This window comes from Drosophila albomicans, chromosome X, assembly GCF_009650485.2.
Source record: "Drosophila albomicans strain 15112-1751.03 chromosome X, ASM965048v2, whole genome shotgun sequence".
Taxonomy (NCBI): Eukaryota; Metazoa; Arthropoda; class Insecta; order Diptera; family Drosophilidae; genus Drosophila; species Drosophila albomicans.
The window spans coordinates 25,001,977-25,023,056 of record NC_047627.2 but is presented as its reverse complement, the minus strand read 5'-3'; the positions used below and the strand labels follow the sequence as shown (position 1 = coordinate 25,023,056).

Here is a 21,080-nt window from a genome sequence, read left to right as displayed (position 1 = left end):
GAACTAAAGTATATAAATCTTAATAATATTAATGTGCAAAATGTTGACTAACTAATTGATATACTAATTAAATAAAAAGACTATTTTTTTGAATTAGCAATTTCTTTTTGAAGTACCACATTTTTATTTGAAACATTTTGTTAACGAAATTATTTCGACAAAAATTTTTGTTTCATAAAAATTCCGACAATTTAATCAATTGCTAAGGCATCAAATTCCTGACTCTATAAAATATGTGAATGTTGATTGCGAACAATTTAAATGATGTGATAAATTATTAAAAAGAAAAACTACATAACTTGTAACTAAGGAATTAATTTATTTTACTGCAGCGCATTCCAAAAATCATTAACTTGTGTGTTTTAGTTGCAGTACTTAAAATAAATATAATTTACATTCAAGATTCGGAAAGTCTTAGCAATAAAGTTTACTTATTGTTAAAATATGTTAAAGTAGATTGCTTTCAATTTAAATATTGCGATAAATAAAAGGAATATTTAATAAAGTGAAATTATTCATTTAGGTGATTTAACAATGGTGCATTCCAAATATCGTCAAAATATGTGTTTTAGTTGCGAATAAATTGTGTTAACTTTGGCATTATTTCTCAACCTTTTCGATTTGTGCTTTGAGAGACAAAAAAAAAGAACTGGGTTTCTAATCTTTTAGTGTTTTGAAGTAGAAGCAATAAAACAACTCAAAATGCGAAATATAAACAGGAAATGTTAAAAGTCATCTCAGCAAATGTAAAATGGAAAAACAATTGAAATTTTAATGCAATGCAATTAAGACGAGCGAGAGCAATTGCTAGAAAAGTTTATGGCTAAGAAGTGTTGATGATGATGATGACGATGATGATGAAATAAGCTAAATTAATTATGTATTGATTATTGATATTCCAAATGCAATTGAAATAAATATTTGGAATGAAAGGGTATTAAATATGTGTGGAAAATATACAAAACAAAGAAGCAATGATTGTATCTATATTCATTTTTGTATTTGTATCTGAATTGCTATCGAAAACAAATGCCCATAAATACTTCGGGACTATAATATAGAAAATGTATAGTGGAACATCCTCCTCTTCCCCTTCCCCTTCCTCCGCCTCTTTCTCCATCCTCCATCCTCCTTCTGCTTTGTTCATTGTCTTTGATATATTGTTTAGAGTGCTGCTGGCATATGACCTAATCGATTTGCCGCGAAGTCATCTCTATTAGTGATTGGAATACACACACAATAACACATCGAAAAGGGGGGCCCACTAGGCGTATACTCATTCTCATTAAATGCAATAAAAACAAAGCGAAAGGCAAAGAGAAAAATGAAATACTCGAAATAAAATTACTTGAAGCACCTGCGACTCGAGTCTCCGAAATTGAGATTGCGATTGGGATTGGGGGATTGTGTTTTTTTTTTTTTTTTTGGGAAGGGGGGGGGGGGGGGCATTAAGAGTGTGTGCCACCAAATAAAACCTGACAAATCCCCCAGTTAACTCAACTTGACTAATGAAATCCACAATTTCGAGCCTCCACTTTTTCGCTTTCGTTTTCGTTTCTTTTTTGAGGTCAGGGTCAGTTCGGTGTTGTTATTTTTTTGATGTTCGTTCTTGTTTTTTGGGTGCTTAAGAGGTGTGGAAAGTTTGAATAGCCAACACTTCTTCTAACCCTGGGGGGGTGAGTGAAGTAGGGAGTGAAGGGTGAGTGAATTGGGGCGTTAGCTCGTCTAGCGGTACATTGTCAATTACTTGAGCATTTCCTGGCTTTCCACTCGCAAAAGCAAACAAGTTCTCTCTCTCTCTCTCTCTCTCTCTCTCTCTGTCTCTCTGTCTCTCTGTCGTCACCTTTGACTTGACTTGCTTTCGAGTTTAGTTGAGTTGAGTTGACTTGAAAATCGATTGCGCTGCCACGCTGGCAACGTGAGTCAAGTCAACAACAGAAGCAGCAGCAACGTCGTCGTAAACGAAACAAACTCCAAATTGTGTGTTAAACGGACCGCAAATTCCCTTGGCATTTTATTGTTGTTATAATAAATTGCATTACGCTTCGCATTCTTTTCGTCTCCTGCCCTTAATACCCTTTTTGACCCATACACACACACGCACACATACACACGCACACAGAGGCGCTCACATAACACTCACGTGGCAAGCCATCAAGTTGTCAAGTGCAGAACAACAACAACGACAACAAATGTTATGCTTTCTCTTCTCTCTCTCTCTCTCTTTTCGACTTGTCAACATAAGAGCAGCACATTAACAGTAACAGCGCATGTCGTGATCACACTCTGTTAAACAACAGATCTGTCGCACTTAACAGTGTCGTATTCTGTAAACGCCAAAGACACACTGTTAAGATTCAACTCAGACTGTTATTAACATAAGAGCAGCTTAACAGTGTTCTACTACATAACAGACTGTTATTTAACATAATTGTACTGCAGAAAATATTCCCTATACACGCATTAAGTATACGCGCCGTGTAACTGATAATTAAATTTAAATAAATTCAAAATACGTGTGGAAGTTTATTAAAATAATGGAGAATAATTAAAATGAAATGTTAATGCATTAAATGTAAAATACTTATTTAGAAATAAAAGTGAACTAATAATGAAATAGATTTTATATATCTTATAAGCTTATTTATTTAAATTTTTATTAGTGCAGTTTTATTTTCATAAAAGTATTATACATTTAATGCATTTAAATTATTCGATGAACTGCTTTCTTTGTGTTATACAATACAAGTTTTTTAAATATTATATTATTAATATTGTAAATTGCATTGTATATCATTTTGTTTTTATATTTCATTTGTTTTTAATACTATTGTATTGTCTATTATTACACTTATGCAAATTTGGTAAATTTATATTATTTATTTCCAACTTGGGGTTTAATTAAATATCTAATATGTAAATTAGATATATTTCTGCATATTTTCTTAACGTTCGCTTTAATTATTTTCTTCGTATTTAATTTATTTATTTATTATGCAGCGAAATTACCTGCTAGAGAATGAAAACAGCATAGAAACAATAATTGAGCCTGAAATTTATTACACATAAATTTGCCATACTATGAAATAAATATATTCAATTGATTCTCATGTTTAGATATTAAGTATACGTTCCGCCTTTCTGCGAATTTGTACGCAAGCTGTGGAAATAGAAATGTTATCAACAGCTTTGCTTTTAAGTCAACAACATTGATTGTTGTTGTTGTTGTTATTGTTATTGTTATTGCAACGTAATTTAAAGCGAAAGCAAACGTCAACAAAAGTGAGATACAAAAATTTGATAAATTCGAAATGATGGCGAGAACAATATATCACATTATAATTATCAATATTTGTATCAACAATATTGTTGCAAAGCCATAAATAAAGCGCGGATGATAGACTCGCTCTCTCTCTCTCTCTCTCTCTCTCTCTCTTGCTCTGCCTCTCTCTTTCTCGCTCTCTGGGCAATTTGAAGACTCAATGAACTTTCACCTTCTACTTCTTGTTGTTACTGTTATTGTTGCTGTAATGTATGAAAAGCGAGCTGGTCAAGCATGATATATGACCAGCCACGATTGCAGATTCTCGAGCAATTTAGCCAACTTTAATTAATGGCATATGAGTTAAGCCAACGTTCCAGCTCAGTTCAGTTCAGTTCGCTGTTCGCAGTTCGTTCGAGTTCTTACACCAAGCAAAACATTTCTCCGCATTTTTCTAGCCTTCTTTTTCCGGCCGTCTGTCTGTCCATCGCTTTGAAGACTTTGATCTCAGCGACTTTAAGAGTTAGCGATATGAAATTTATTGTGCATAAAGTGTAAATGTTTAGCGTGCTCTAGACCTTGGCCACGCCTCTCTACGCCCACTTAAATAGAAGCTGTACTAATTGAGCTTAGAATAGACTTTTTATGACGATGGTCACACTTCTTAGAATGTACCTTTTATGGGCACAATTAGTTTATATTTAATAACGTTGGTCACACTTTTCCAATTGTATTGTTTTTTGCGTTGTACTGCGTTAGCCACGCCTCTCTACGCCCATTTCAAAACTTTTCTCTGTCTGTCTGTCCATCGGTTTGAAGACTTTGATCTCAGCGAGTTTTAGAGTGAAATTTATTGTGCATAAAGTGTAAAAGTTTAGCTTGTTATAGAACTTCACCACGCCTCTCTACGTCCACTTACATTGAAGTTACACTAATTGAGCTTATAATGTACCTTTTATGGTCACATTTTATCTTTAATAGCGTTGGTTACACTTTTTGAATAGTTTTTGTTGCATTAGCCACGCCTCTTTGGGCCCATTTGCATAGAAGCTATAATAATCGAGCTTAGAATGCACTATTTATGGCCACAGTTAGTTTATTTTTAATAACGTTAGTCACACTTTTTGAATAGTTGCTTTTTCTTTGTGTTGCGTTAACCACGCCTCTATACGCCCACTCATTTGAATGAATTATATTTAGAGCATATACAAATTGAGCTCAGAATGTACTTTTAAAGCCACATTTAATTGGAGTTGGTCACACTTTTTCAATAGTTTTTTGCGTCGTGTTATTCTTTGCCAGTTTTTTTGTTGTCTTTGCTTTTGGCTCTATTTAACTGCAGTTTTTTGAGGCCTTGGCTAAGTTTATATTTGGTTGTGTGTCTTTAGTGTTGTGTTGTGTTGTGTGTTGTGTGTTGTGCTGGGCAGCGCATGAATTATCGATGCAAGTAAATGTGGGCGACATGTGTGCGTTATAAGCAAACACCTTCTTCGCTTCAGTGTTGTGCCATGCCATATTTAGCCGATGATAAATTTTATATGCGCCTGCGGTGGCGACAAGCGGCCACCAGAGAGAGACAGAGAGAGAGAGAGAATGAGTGAGAGAGAGAGAGTGCGAATCGAATCCCAGTTACAGAGCGATGGGAATGAGCATTTCAGCTGCTCCTGCTGCTGCTGCTGTTGAAATATTTAAGGCGTTTGCGTTAACGCGACGCGACGCAACTCGAAAGCGAGCGACGCCCGTTCAATTGCAGCACAACCCACCAGCAACTGACCATTGTCCTGCTCCTCCTCCCCTCCTGCTCTTTCTGCTCATTCTTCTGCCTCATTGCCTCATTGCCTCATTGACCCATCTGCCTGTATTGCCATGCATATTGAAGTCTGACCCTGACTGCGTTATTTAAGTGGGCAACTGAGACGCCGACGACTCGCCACGAATGTGGGTAATTGGGAACGGGAGCGGGGGCGGAAACGGGGGGGAGTCATTGGCAGTGGAATCCAGGTGGCAGGTGGCCTCAATGGCCAATAACTTATTGCTGCAACACGGGCCTCGTTATCCGTGTCCGAGTCCGAGAATTATGCGCTGCAAAATAGTCCAAAGAACTTTTGAAAATTTAATGATAATGGGCTGGTGCACACTATATATATATATACATATATAGTGTAGTATCTGCTTCTATAATGTATGAAGCAAGCGTATTTAAACGTTTTTCGAGCGCTTCGCCTATTTGATTCCCTTTCCGGTGGCTTCCGGGTTTCGAGTATGACTCATATACACAATATTCCTTTCAATGCCTCAATAATTCAATACCAATTGCTAGAATTGAGCAGATGCGATTGTAATAAAACCCCATTATTAACGAATTCCTAATGATTGTCTTCATCATCTATGTACCTTCAAATAATCATCTCTTTAAATAAAAATGTTGTGTCAGCTGAAGTAGTTCAAAATCTCGGAACTGGTTTGTTAATTGGAACTAATGCGGACTAATCGTTTTTTGTGCTTATCGTTTTTAATCGATAGCCAGAATGCAGCCAATAATTTTGTTGTTTCTGTTTTCTTTTGATTACAAGCAGCAAACTTATGGCTCAATTTGGAAAGCATTTTGCCTGCAATTAAGTAGCTCAATTGGCATTTTGTGTCTATGCCAACTGGCAGGATGGCTTAGAGCATGGCCTAATCCCAAAACGCTCGCAGAGCAATGGCCCCAAAAATGTATTGAACTAGGCAAACTGCTGTCAGAGCTGCCAACGGACGATAAGACGAGAGAGAGAGAGAGAGGGAGAGATGGTGATTGTGGGAGTTGGAAGGGAGAGGCGAGGAGAGGACAGGGACTACAAACGGCTGACAAATGCATAAAGTTTTCATTTTCATGATTTATTCAAAATCTGACATGACAACATTTTGACTATCTGTCGTTTTGCGTTGACATTTCCATTTGATATTTGGGTCGCCAAACGGTGTGCGCTGCATTGTTGCACTGTGCCACACACACACACACACACATACACATACACAGACGAGAGTCTGCAATGTCTCCTGTTGACAATTTGTGTCCAATTGAATGTTGCTCAAAGGCAAAAGCATTTGTGTGACTTTGCTTAATGATAGGTAGCAAATTAAAGCAAAGGGCGTGTGAGCGGGACAACTAGAGTTTTAGGGAGTGGGGAAGTGTGTACAACTAGTACTAGAGTTGGAGTGGGTGAGCTGCTGGATGCCCTTGGGCTGCTCTTTCAGTTTGAGAGATGCCACTTTGCACATCCATCAGCTGTTGTTTGTTGCCAGGCAAATCCATTTGCAAGTTCATCATCGTCAGCGCAAGACGATGAAGAAGGGGTGGGGAGCAGGAGATGCATTCGCCAAAGCGAGAGTTAAACTCACACACACGCGCAACGTGACATACTCTCAAGCACACACACACACACACACACCCGTGCGAGCATACATATGTGAGCAACTAAAAAATATTGCTGAACAACGTGACTAGGACAACGACAATTGCCGATGACAAAGCAAACGCGCAGCAGAAGCAGCGCAGCTAAACTTTCCGATTGAGATTCAGTGTGAAGCTGCCAAGTGCGGTGTGTGCGGAAGGTGATGGGGTGGGGGAGGGGGAGTGCCAAAGCGAGGGCGAGGCGTGTTTTTGACTGTGGCAGCCAGCAAGGAGCCAGTGCCTGGCACCTTACGCAAATCGGCGCTTGCCAATGCGCAGGACCAAGCGAAGGACGCACAAACTCAACTCGAAATGCAAAAGACAGGCACTCCCACTCCCCTGGCCACCACCCCTCCACTCTGGGCCATTCCTGATTTCTTCTATAGCTGGTACTGCTTCTTCTTCTTCTTCGTTTTCTACACCTCTTGTTGGCTGCTGCTGCTTCTTCTTCTTTGTATTTCTACTTTATTTGTTTTGATTTGATTTTTAGCAAATGGCAACGCCAGGCACCAAATAAATATACCAATACAGTATATATTACATATTTGTTGGTATATTGAATATTGGTATGTTTGTGTGTGCGTGTGTATCAAATAGATTTAGTTGTGTAAAGGATTAACTTGTAAAGTTCAATTTTGATTTTCGTATCGCGTGCCAGGCACGAATTATGTTTAGATCAAGCTCAAAAGCTCAAAGTTCACTTTTCAGAGACAGCAGCGACAACAACAACAACAACAAGAACAAGCTTCTGGCACGCCAAAGCGCTATCAGGCGGCATTTTGTCTACTCTCTTGGTGTGGGTGTTATTGTTGTTGTTGCTAACGCTGCCATCACTGTCGCCACTGCTGCTGCTGCTGCTTTGGCTCTGCCGATGCCGATGCCGCGGCTTCTGTTCCTCTTCGTCGTCGGCTTCGCTATTGTGTTTGTTGTTGTTGTCGCTGCGAGTGTAAGTGTACCCAGTTTGCCAGTTGCCAGTTACCGTTTTGTTCACCCAAAAACAAAGGCGCACAACAGGGATGGCGATATCCAGGCAGACCAGACCCAGCCACCAAGCGTGAGCGAGCACGAGCACACAAAAGTGAGCCTGAGAACAAGAGCCGAGAGAGACACGCGCAGCAGTGAGAGAGCGCCGAGCACACGTATTAAGCAAAAGAGAGCGGACAACACACACACAAACACACATTCACACGTCTAAGACAATGTCAATTCATAATTGTCAAAAAAATGCCACACAAGGAAATGAAAAGCGAAAAAAAATGGCAAGCGCGCCGCCACCAGAAAAAAAGGCCAAATAAATGAATTTTGCAGTCAAAGCGGAGATCAGCAAGCGGCGCCACAAATCAAGTGTGCAAAAAAAAAAGGCAGCAGCTGATGTTGATGGGGCAGCTGCGGCATTGAGAGACACGGAGCCTCGCCCCATTTTTTTGTTGTTTTTTTTTTTGTGTTTTGGCGCAAAGCAAGCAAATGCATAGCAGCAACAACAACGTGTTGGCAACATTTGAGTTGGAGTTGGAATCGGAGATGGAGTTGGAGTTAGAGTCGGAATTGGAGCCGCAACTTGTGCTTTAGCCGGGCGCGCGCTCACTTTCGTTTTGTAGAGGTGTGTGTGCGTGTGTGTGTGTGGGTGTGTGGGAGTGAGCGACTTACGCGATGTATATCCCCCGCCCTGTCTGTCTGTCTGACGGTCGCTTCGTCGCTTGGTCGGTTGTACCGTTTATTCGGTCGGTCGGTCGCGTCGCGTCGCTTCGTCGGTCATTCGGTCGTATTGTGTTCGTCTTCTCGTGTGTAGAGTCTCGTTTCGCATAGCTCGTATTGTGGTCGAGTTAATTCGAACTTGCTCGTCATCGTCCTCATCGGCGTCGTCGTCGTCGTCGACGTCGTCGTTGTTGTCGGCATCGTCGTTGGGCGTCCTCTACGAAAGTTGTGCATGGTTGTCGTCGTTGCCGCTGCCGCCGTCGTCGTCGTCGTCATCGTTGTCGCCGACGTCGGCGTTGCCAGTTTGCCGTTGCCGTTGCCAATTGCCAGTTAAGATTCAGTCTGTATTGTGTTTACACCCATGGCTGACGTAGCAAGCGCAGAGCTCCATTAAAATACACACACTTACTTATTATGTACTTACAATAAAACAATAAAAATCTAAGCAAATCTACATACAACAACAACAACAAACGAGGCTAAAAGCACCAATAATTCTATCAATCGCAATCGAACTTAACCAAATTAAAAACGGCAAAATAAATAAAAAGAAAAGCAAAAAAAAAAAGAACCACACACACCAAAAGCCAAAAAAGAATATACGAAAAACTACTTAAATGAAGAACAACTAAACAACTAAAATAACAACAACAAGCGAATTTCATCTGTTTTCTTTTCACATTTTTTTTCAAGTGCGCGTGTGTTTGTGTCTCTGTGAGTGTGTGTGTGTGTGCGAGAGTCCATCAAATGTGTCCAGCGTCTGATTGTGTGCATGCTGTATGTGTGTGTGTGTGAGTGCGTGTGTGCGTGCCTGCGTTTGCGTGTGTGTGTGTGCGTGTGATTAAAGAGGCACCAGCAATAACAAAAACCAACAAAAAAAAAAAAAAAAAAGAAAAAACGTGAAAAAGGAAGAAATTTCGATTCGTAATTCGTTTTCAATTCTCAAGCAGCCGAAAAGCGTAAGCAGAACAATTAAAATTCCAACAAAATACAAGAAACAACAACAAAAATAAGACCAAGAAGCAGCGGCAGCAGTAAAAGGAAAATAAAACAACAACAACAACAACAACGGTAGCAGCGGAGAGAAGAGCAGACGGAACACACACACAAGCACACACACATACACGGACAGCAGCAGCACTATGAGAGGCGAAACGATACGACGGATGTTCCAATGCGCTACCGCTTCAATGTCGTAAACAACAGGAAGAAACGCAAAGGGCACCCCGCGCAACCCCCCCTCCGCCGCTCGCCGAAGCAAGCGACGCGCAGCAACAACATCGAGGCATACACAAAAAAGTACGCTAACTAAAACTCTTAACTCTAAATTTCATATTCTCAATCTTTTAACTCTTCAAAACACACACTCTGAACACTGAACTAACTCCAAGCTCCAAGTGAACTGATATTCAATTTGACTAACTCCACAAATGCAAGTTCACACCTTGGAGTAGTTCACTCATATATCAACTAGCAATTGTCCGCCAGGCGCTAGTGTCTATCGCTAGTGTCATAACAATTAGCTATGCGTCAAGTTAAACCTTATCGCTATCGCGTGCTTATCAACGCCTATATTTATGCACTGTGCAGAAAAAAAAAAACTTTTGCCAGCTTCTCTTGTTTTTCGTACACTGTGTGTTTTTTAGTGAGGCAGGCAAACCGGTTGGGCACAGCAAAGAGAAAAAACTGCTTCATCAAGCCGGTTTCAGTGGCAGTTGCCAGTTTCCGGCTTGTTGATTGACATTTCCGCAACTCTTGTGTGTGTTGTGTTGTGTTATGTGGTGTTGTAGGCTGAGCTAGAGAGGAGGTGTGTGTGTGTGTGTTTTTGTGGGTTGTTGGTCGCCTTGTTGTCACATGTTTCTGTCGTTGCCGGCAGATTGTTTTTGTTGCAAACACAACTTTGCCACACAGCATCTCAATAGCTTATGCAACTCGCTAGCTTTGATAAACAGAGCGCACATGAAGTGCAGGGAAGTCTGCCTCCTACTGCGCGCTCGTTATGTAAGGCTTATGTATGTAACACACACACACACACACACATACATCTGACAGATAACAACAACGCCGTGAAGTGAGCAGCGAAACGTGAAAAACTCACTAAACACAAAATAAAGAAATAAGTAAAAAAAAAGAAAGATGGCAAATAATGTGTGTGTGTGTGTGTGTGTGTGTGTGTGTGTGTGTGTGTGTGTGTGTGTAGGTACAACGTTGCGTATGCGTTACGCTGCCTTTGCTTTGCACGTTGCGTATACGTCATGTTGCCATAAAGTATGCAACGTATAATCATAATTGTTATGAAATGTGTTAAGGGCTCTGATTTGCTTCACCTTCCCTCCACACACACACACACACACACACGTACACACTCACTCACACAATTTGTGTTCTCTCGTAAATTATTAAAAATGCAGAAAAAAATATCGTACCTTTAACTAAAAAAGTTTGCGCCGGCTTCATTTAAAAGTTTGGGCATATATATACATATATATTATTTTTTTGTTACGCCAGCTAAAAAGCCGTATATAAGCCTTAAGGGTAGCACAAAACTTTCCCGGCCACTTTTTCTCCAAAAGTTCAAGTTGAATTTTGTGTGCTGTGCGAATGTTTTTTTATGTTTGGGATGGAAGGGGATCAAAACTATGGCAGCCATAGATTTGTGGAGCAAGTGTACTTGAGATTGTTAATTATAAACACAAATTTCGTTTTAATCAGACACGCATTAATGTGCGGAAAATCAGCTGGTAGCATAATTAGGCTGCTATTTTTATGCGCTGGATTTATTTTCAACCTCAACGAATGGCTGATTGCATTATAATCGTAACTGAAGAAGGCTTTTGTAGATTCTTTATAAGTGATGATTATTACTATTATTAGACTTGAGTTTCATTATTATTATAATAACGACGGCCTATTTTATATAATTCTTGCACAAATATAACATTCAATTGAAGTGAATAAATGATGTGAGGATGTTAAGCATATTTAATATGCCAAACACGCCATTCACATTCGTCTTTCTAAATATTTAAATACGTTGAAATTGAGTTTAATACAAGGTGAGAGGTGCATTGGCTTGAATTTCTTTTTTAATGTTGTCGATGACTAAGAGAGTGCAATCTGTTCACATTTGTTGTGTATTGACCCCACTGTTATGAGTAATTATAATGATATTGTTTAATTGTTTGATATTCTCTGTGGCGCTATATCAACTATTGGTAATCAATCATGGTTGTCATTTGCTGTTAGCCAGACTGTAATTAGTTGTCAGTGACAAACGGAGACTCTCTCTTCTCTCAGCCTTAAACCCTAAATAATTGTCAATGTTTGTCCTTAAACTCAGCTCAGCGCAGCTCAGTTTTCACATAGACTAGACAGTCGTCCTTTTTCTCGTTCCCCTCTCTCGCTCTCTGCCCATTTTTTGTTCAGCTCCGCCTCTTGATTCGATTGCTGTCACATGTCAACTGTGCTTCGAGCACTTACCTACCTGCAATTGCAATTGCACTGCCAACTGCTTCTGGCATTTTCATAAAGTTATTGGCACAATTGTCGATGGTCGACGGTCGTCGGTCGTTGGACTTCACTTGACAAACGACTTGTGTTTGCGTGGTTGCTTCCTCATTCCTTCACACACTCACACACGCATTTATTCAAGCGGAACATGCATTTTTTTCATTCACATTCATTCACTATTATCATCAATTTCACCCTTCAATTACTCTGTTGTGCAGATACAAATAGAAGGTGCATTAAAATGTGCCCCAAGCTTTCCAACTTCAACTTCGATTTAGAGTTGTTTACCCCTGATATTGATTTGTTGTGCTATATTCGCTTATAGCATCACATAAAATCGAATATACTTAAACTCTTTTTTACTCTCTTTAATGCTTCAATGAACTTTTATAGAATTCTCTAGCTTTGTTATTGTATTCCTCAAATATTCAAGTTTTCCTAATCTAATTTACACTTTTCTTACTCTTTGTAAGAAATGCAGAGTTTGTATTTTTAAATCTCTCCCGAGATATGGAAATCGTTGAGTAGTTAATTCTATTTTGAGAATTAACCTTTTATACTTAATAAGAAAATAAGTTATTGTCTCTAAGGAAATTAATAAAGTGAAGCTGAATTTGTGTATTTAAAATAGTTATAAAATTCTTTAAAATATACCAAAACATACTAAAGTTATATTTGCTATACTGCTCTATTCAATTTGATGATTTTCAATTGTTTATATTACAAACGAATATACCAAAAAAAATTCTCTGAATATACCAACAACTATATTTGATATTTAAATATACTACCACCTTCAATTTGATAATTTCTAGTTGTATATATTTCAAAAAATACCAAACGAATATACCAAAAAATACTACATTTATACCAATTACTATAATTGGTATGTAGATTGATATGCCATTCGATTATATCTTTTTCTATATTACATATATTCGTAATAATTATTTGTAATACCTAACGAATATACCAAACAAATACAGAAACTATACCAGAAGCTATATTTTGTATATAAATATAGAACTAAATTCAATTTGATATTTTCTATTTGTTTATATCGAAAACGAATATACCAAAAAATACTACAATTATACCAACAACTAAATTGTGGTATGTAAATATACTACCAAATTCAATTTATATTACTTTCTATTTGTTCATACTACAAATAATCGCAGTAATGTTTGAAATATACTAAATTTTTATACCAAAAAATACCAAACGAATATACCAAAAAATACTACAATTATACCAACAACTATATTTGGTATGTAGATATCTACTACCAAATTCAACTTATATTTCTTTTTATTTTTAATACAAATAATCGTAATAATGTTTGAAGTATACTAAATTGATATACCAAAAAAATACTAAAGTTATACCAAATACTACATTTGGTATATAAGTATAGTACTCCACACAACTTAGTGCTTTTTACTTGTAACTCATTCTTAGAGGAAAATTCTAAGCTTTATTGAAGTTTACATTCGTTGCTTTAATGATCTGTTGAACTATTTTGAGCTCATTCTTTGAGCTGGCATATTTACTCGATGGCTTTTCAGTTTTCAGAACTGTAAAAAAGAGATAAGCATTTTGAAAGCGTTTTCTATCCGAGTGCAGTTTAATGTTTTTGCGTCCAGTTGCACAAAGGATCAAAATGTCGAGTGTCCAACACGATAAATGGACTTGAGAGCAAAAAGTGAGCAAAAGTCGTAACTGCGTGCGCGTCTTTGACGCGTGTCCTTTCCACATAGTAGTGAATAGTTGGTGGATGGTTAGCTCTAATGTGGCCAGCACACATACAAACACACACACACACACATACAGACACCGACACACATTCCTTAAGGGGCGGTGGACACAAAAGAGGCCGACCATCAATAGATGGCGCCACAAGACTCTCTGTTGTCGACTAATCTGCATACGTGTTTGTTTCCTCCTCCTTCTCTGTCTCTTCTCCCTTCTCCTTCTGCTCATCTCTCTTCGCAACTCATTTTTGTGCGCGTTTCATTTCGTTTCGTTCGTTTCGTTTAAAATGTGTGTGGCAAGCCATTGTGCACGTGTCCAGGCCTCTCTATTCATATAGTATGTATTTATATGGTATATATATATACTAAATATACATATATACCATAGGCAGAGGCGCTTTTCTACAGCTCATTGAGTGCGCAGAGTCACGAGCCGTCTAAACGGTTTTTGATATTCTTTTGGCCAAACAAAGTGGAGAGAGAGACAGAGAGAGAGAGGGAGAGGGAGAGAGAAAGGCTGTTGTGACTTGTATGTAAATAGAAAATTCCCCAAAGTTGTGTGTTGTTCTAGTTGCCATTGTTGTTGTTCTTGTTGTTGTTGCTGTTGTTCTTGTTGTTAGCACGTGGCCCTGACCGCATGTCCAATTTAAGCCAAATTCGAGTCGAGTCGATTCGAATCGAATCGAATCGAGTCTCACTCGTCGATCGAATCGACCCCAGCAAATCATTGTAATTGAAACGAAATTGGCCAGCGAGATTGTGTAATTGAACACTTGAAGAGGCAGCTCTCCTCTTCCTCCTCCTCTTCCTCTCTTATTCACGCTCTCTTTCTCTCTGTCTCTCTCTCGCTCTTTTCCTCCCTGTGGCTGTCAATAATTTCTTTTTTTTTTGTGCGCACTCATATTCGAGGTATTCCTATGAAGATAATTGAGCAAGCTTGCGGCCACCTGCTCAGGTAACCGCCTTAACAATTACCACAGCCCGTGAGTCACAGACAGAGACAAAGACAGTGACACAGACAGAGACAGAGATAGATATAGAGGAGGTTTGGCGCTTTTTACCTTTGACCAAAGTATACAAAAAAAAGTGCGCGATTGTCGAGTGTATTTATGACTGCTAAGCACTTGCTTAACTTTTTCTTTTATTTATACAAAACTTTACTCTCATGAATTTCAATATTTCGCAAATAACCAACATTTGGTATTTTTAGTATATTATTCAGTATATTGCATATATAAATCACTTATCTATTTTAAAATGTGAGCTTGGCAAATGTGCAGGACTTTAGTATATTCAGTATGCTGCTCAGTATGCAAAATAGAAAAGGATTATTTTTTACTGACGAGAGCCTGAAAATTGTGCACATTCAGTTATTATTCAGTATATGGCGTCTATCAATTACTTATTTATTTTAAAAACGAAAATTCTTATTTTTTAGTTAAGTGAGAGCTTGAAAAATGTGTGAGGAGACTAATTTTGGTATATTCAGTATATTGCATATGCCAATTTATGATTATTAAGCATTCAGTATATTATTCAGTATATTGCATATATAAATTACTTATTTATTTTAAAATAGACTATAATTGTTTTCAGTTTTGTGAGCTAAAAAAAATGGGCAAGAGCTATACTTTAGTATATTCAGTATATTACTCAGTATATTGCATATACCTATTAATTAATCATTTTATAATAGAATAGGATTGTTTTCAGCTTGACAAATTATTGAGGTTTCTCATTTCAGTATATTCAGTATATTCAGTATATTGCATATTTCAATTACTTATCTTTTTCAAAAAGAAGCTGCTTATTTTTTAGTTACGTGTGTAAAGCTTAACAGAAAATGTATGCAGCATTTGAAAGAAAACTAACCGGAAATTCTGAAATGCAATCGTAGTAAAATGTTCAGTAATCATTTATACTAACTTTAATACTTTGTTTGCTTAAATACGATTGGCGATAAACTGAAACTTATTTTGACCCTCAATATTATTGACAACAAAATGAAGTGTTGCAGCTCTTTAGCTTTAATTTTGAACAGACTTTCATTGACATTTCAAGTTTGCCACTAAGTTGATATACCCGTGATTTCGGTATTAAGTGCCGGGTATTGAGAGAACACTCGATTCAAGGCATATCGTTTGTCTATGTCTTTGGGGCTATTGTTTATTAATTATTTGCTTAGCGCTAACCTATGCGCCCTCCACCCCCCTCTCCATTTTTGTATCTCCCCTTTCCCCCCTCTGTCCGCACCAATCTATATGGCAACCGCTTTGGCCCATAAGCTGAGCATTGATGTTATTTGCTTTCTGGTCATTTCACATGCGTGTGTGTGGAAAATGGGGGCGCAAATATTTGACTTGTGAGTTTGCATGGAAATTTTAATGAAAATGCGCGCACTTTACAACATGTTGCAACAACCGCAACAACGAAAACAAAAGTCCATCTTAACTCAACTCAAATGTTAACTCGATCCGCTCGAGCACCATCGCCAACATCATCATCATCGTGTTCATCATTATGTTGATTGTGGGTTGCTCGAAAAAATATGTAATAAGATATGTAAATATGCTAAATGGTTAATGCCCTCGACTCGAGCTGGCATACAAATGGTGCGCATGTATAGAAACCTAGTTTTTCATTAGTAAAACTTGATCAATGAAGCAGAGAACAACAGGCAAACTATCACATTTAAGCTATAACAAATGAAAAAAGAGATTGCAAATAAGAGTTGCACATTAAAACAAGTGAAGAAGCTACAGTTGAGTGTGCTCAACTCGCATTTTCTTAGTGCAAATGTAACATTATTTTCAAAATATACTAAAATAATACCGAAAAATACTAAATTTGTACTATTTAATATATTTGGTATAGCGATACGATAGAGTAGAATATATACCATATTACGAGTGTGCCATTATTTTCAAAATATATCGAACTAATACCTAAAAATACTACATTTACACCAAAAATAACATTTGGTATATAGTAAAAAATATACCAGATTATCGAACAATGCAACTCAATTAACTGCGATAGTATTTTCTGAATATACCAAAATTATACTGTAAAGTATGCGTATACCAAAAGTATGAGTATACCAAAATTATACTGTAAAGTATGTTTGGTATATCGATACCATAGAGTATATAATACACCAGATTATCTGTCAATGCAACTTATGCGAAATGATTTTTCAAATATACCAAAATAATACCGAAATATACCAAATTTGATATTTTGTATCATCAGATTGCAAATGCCATTTTATTTTTCCAATATACCGAAAAATATTAAATTTATACCAAAAATTATATTTGGTGTGCTGCTACCACAGAGTACAAAATATACCAGATTATCAACTAATACAAGAATTGCGAATGCCCTGAATAATACCACAAAAATACTGTGATTTTATCAAAAATTACATTTGGTATATCGATATTATATACCAAATAATATATTAGATATTCTACCAATGCAACTAATGCGAATACGTTATTATTTCCCGAATATACCAAAAGAATACCCGAAAAATACTGAAATTATACCAAGAAATATATTTGCCATACATTCATAATAGAACTTATAAAATACCAAATGCCAATTCAATGCAATTCAAAAGGCCCCAAAAAGTAGGCTAGAAATTTTAAATAATAATTATAAAGTTTAGAAAAATAGTTGAGCAAATTTGTATCATGCAATTTGCTTCTAAAAATGGATTTCAAATTGACTTTGATAAATGGCAATTGAATGTGCCAAAAAAAAGAAGAGAAATAGAAATAAACAAATAGGTTTCATGCTGAAACTAAACGATTCTTTCAATGATATAACCAAGCTATCAATCTGCTCGCAACTCTGTACGAAGCTGTACCCGAGAAATTTCAATAAAATAGCTGTGAAATTGAGTGACTATTTGGCAGGCAGAAGGCCGGACGGACGGACAGACGGATGGAAGATTGTTGTGCAAGGGTATCAAAAAAGGAAAAAGCAAAAAGCATGAGGCGTTAGCACGTGAAACGTCAACGGTTGTAACGCCCCCATTTTGGGGATATATATTTTATTTATTTGAAATGGCAAAGCCAACAATGCATTGAATTGGAATTGAAAAGTGGTTCTTCTTCGTACGGTGGCAAGCACTTTGTCTTGCCACACACACATGCAGAGCTCAAAGTGGCACATGTCTTGAAAAGGGGGCAGCAAAAAAATGGGGGCTTCACACTTGCACACAACAATGGGGTTAGTTATATATTGATTTTCGATCATAACAACCTGCAATGACAATGCGCCCAAAGCCAGCTACAAAGTCTCGACTTATCTCTCTCTCTCTCTCTCTCTCTCTCTCTGTCTTGCATTAAGGGTTGAGAGACAACAACAAGAACAACAACAACAACAGTATTTCTCTTGTCATTGTCAAGTTATCATTATTTATTGGATGCGCCACTTTTGGCACGCGTCCAACTAACAAAATATATATGACAAGAAAATCAAGCAAACGATACTGAGAGTGAGAGAGTAGTTCATTAAAGCAACACACTACAACTAATAATAATCAGAGAGACTATTGTTGCATCGATAAAAGTGATAAGTGAAGTGTGCTTCTCCCTTTCCACACACTGTGACCGAATTGTGCACTCGGGGTGAATTAATTTACTAATTCAAAGTTTTCAACTTCAACCCCTCAACGAAGAAACACAAAAAACTCACACAAACTGAAAATATTACTTATACGCCTAATTAAGCTTCAACAAAGCGAACACTTCATTATGAATTTCCTGCACTCGAGACGGAAATACTATACACAAAAAAAAAAACGGAAAAAAGAAAAGCAACTGGAAAGGGGGAAAACGAAAGGAAAATGTGGCCAAAACCTAAACCTCAAACTAAACGTAAATTACGCTAAATTTATTAGGCAACAAACGAAATCATGTGCACACACACACACACACACGTAGTAGGGGGTAACTCAAAGGTGTGTATGTGTGTGTGTGTGGAGACCCGCACCCAAATCTAATCGCTGTCGTTAAAGCAATAGGCAGCAACTTCAACTCCAACTCCAATTCTGAGAACAACAAGTACAATTTCTTGCACACTAAAGTCGAGTATACTCGACAGCGCAACACTCGTTAGTGTAAAAAAATTAATTGTCAAATTGTATAGTGAACATTATATTACAACATTAACAGAAATTGAATTTAAGTCATTAAATTATAAAGTGTAGCGTTTGGGAAACAATAGATTCTCGATAAATTTAGTTTAGATATTTAAGCTATTCAGTATTTAGTTGTTAAATTTTAAAATGATAAATTAGATACATAAAAGCGAACTTGAGAAAAGTCAGAGCTTTAAGCAGGAATTCAGTATTAAATTAATATACCGAAAAATACCAAAAATATTAAATTTAGGCTAAAAAATATTCATATCAATTGAATCTTTCAAGACAGACCTAAAATACTAGATAGAGCTCGAAATTTTTAGTAGGCATTTATTAATTAATTAAAATACTATAGCTGAAGTACTAGATGTAGACTGTCAAGTTCTCGTATCAATTGAATCTTCTATTATACAATTTTAACTCAGTTTTTAAAGCTATAGCTTGATTCGTTGCTAAATATTTCCTAAATTATAACACACTTATTTGTTATTATGTATTCATTTACATAGTTTTTACTGAAAGCTCAGTTCTTAAAGCTATAGCGAATCATTCTTCATGTCAAGTGAGGCTCAAAGTCAGCTTGATTCGTTGCTAAATATTTGCTATATTATTAGTAAACTATACTTATTTGATCAATACCAACTTTCAAAAATACTAGACTTACTCAAAAATACTGAAATCTATAAATTCATGTACCAATAACTTTCAAAGTACTGAAACTACTCCAAAATAATGCAAATAATAATAATAAAATTTGCCTATAACTTATAAAATACTACAATTACTCATAAAAACTGAAAAACAATCAGTATTATTCACTAATTTCAGTATTTCAATAACTTTTGAAAAATACTGAAATTTATCTTTAATTTACCAAAAACATTCAAAATACTAATATAACTAAAAAAAAAATACTGTAAACTATGAAAGAAATATACCAATAACTTGCTAAATACTGAAATTACACAAAAATACTGAAATTTATAATACAATATTTATTCATAAACGATAAATTCTGTGAAATTAACTAAAGAAACTCTTTTTTTACTGTTTTTTTTATTGATTATTAAGTTGTAATGTTCAATTGAAGAATTTCGGTATTGAACTAGTCGATTATCATTAGAAAGAATATAATTAAATTTCAAATACTCAGTCGACGTATTTAGTTATCTAATTATTCATATCGATTTGGTTTGAATACTGTTAATGATGTCTGCATTCAGTGCTGTTTCATGGTGAACTTGATCAGCAACTGTGCATACCCTGTTGTTGAGTAAACGAAGCACACACACACACACACACACACACACACACAGACAAGCGGAGGAATAAAGGAGAGCATTTAAGTTCAGTCACAGCTCTTGAGCAAACGTCTGACGTTCGTCGCTCGTCGTTTTGCGTGTCAGACGCGTTTTGTATAGGAAACTCGATAATTTCCACCAATTTCCTTCTACTCACAAGCACACAATGTGCTCATGAGTGTGTGCCAGTGGGTGTGTGTGTGTGTTTTTGTGGTGAAAGCTTCTAATGTGTTGGATGCGTGTCCGTGCGGCCGACGCGACGCGTCGCTCGTAAAAGGGCTCCACAATGAGTATGTTAATGCCACGACTGACTTGCAAATACACACACATGCACACATGTGTGTGTGACCAGGTGAGAAACAGAAAAAGGGGCGTGGCAATGGCACTGCGGGACCCATAAGCCAAATGAGACATTTACGTGTATGCCCCACATGTTCAACTCTCTCTCTCTCTCTCTCTTTCTCTTTGTATCTGTTTCTCTCTCTGTCGGAAATAAATTTGAAGAACATTTCGTTCTGTTTTCCGTCTGTCTGTCTGTCTGTCTGTCTGTCCGCCTTCGTAAAACTTAGTATATACCACACATTCACTATGCCAATGACTTTGACATTTCGAGCTATGCGACATTCTAATCGGTCATCAGTTGATTGCATCAAAAAAGCACAAAAAACAAGTAAAAACTATTTCAACTATGTATATTTATAAAAGCGATTCGAGTAAAAATAGTTTTGCATTGCAAAATGTTCCCACTGCATTACTTTCGAATATCACACGATAAGCGAAAAGCGTTGCTCATTCTGCTTGATTGCATAAATATTGTTGAATTGCCGTGAAGTGAAGTTAAATTCAAAGAACAACGCATAAGTATATTAAATATACTAACAACTGTGAGAATAAACTTCATATATGATCAATGTAATATACCAACAACATACCAAAAACTATATTTGGTATAAAACATAGGGTAACAAAT

General features: G+C 37.0%; 1 protein-coding gene across 25 annotated transcripts in view; it reads left to right on the top strand.

Annotated features, from left to right (window-relative positions):
- Nucleotides 1-21,080, top strand: part of LOC117578236 (small conductance calcium-activated potassium channel protein) — a 107,845-nt gene that overhangs the window by 46,026 nt on the left and 40,739 nt on the right. The window contains exons 1-2 of one of the 25 annotated variants that reach the window (XM_034263655.2): nucleotides 8,790-8,806; nucleotides 9,341-9,689. The exons of the other annotated variants lie outside the window; for them this stretch is intronic. The gene's annotated coding sequence lies outside the window, so the exon portion shown is untranslated. Of the gene's footprint in view, nucleotides 1-8,789; nucleotides 8,807-9,340; nucleotides 9,690-21,080 lie in introns of those variants that run through there. 25 annotated transcript variants of the gene reach the window in all.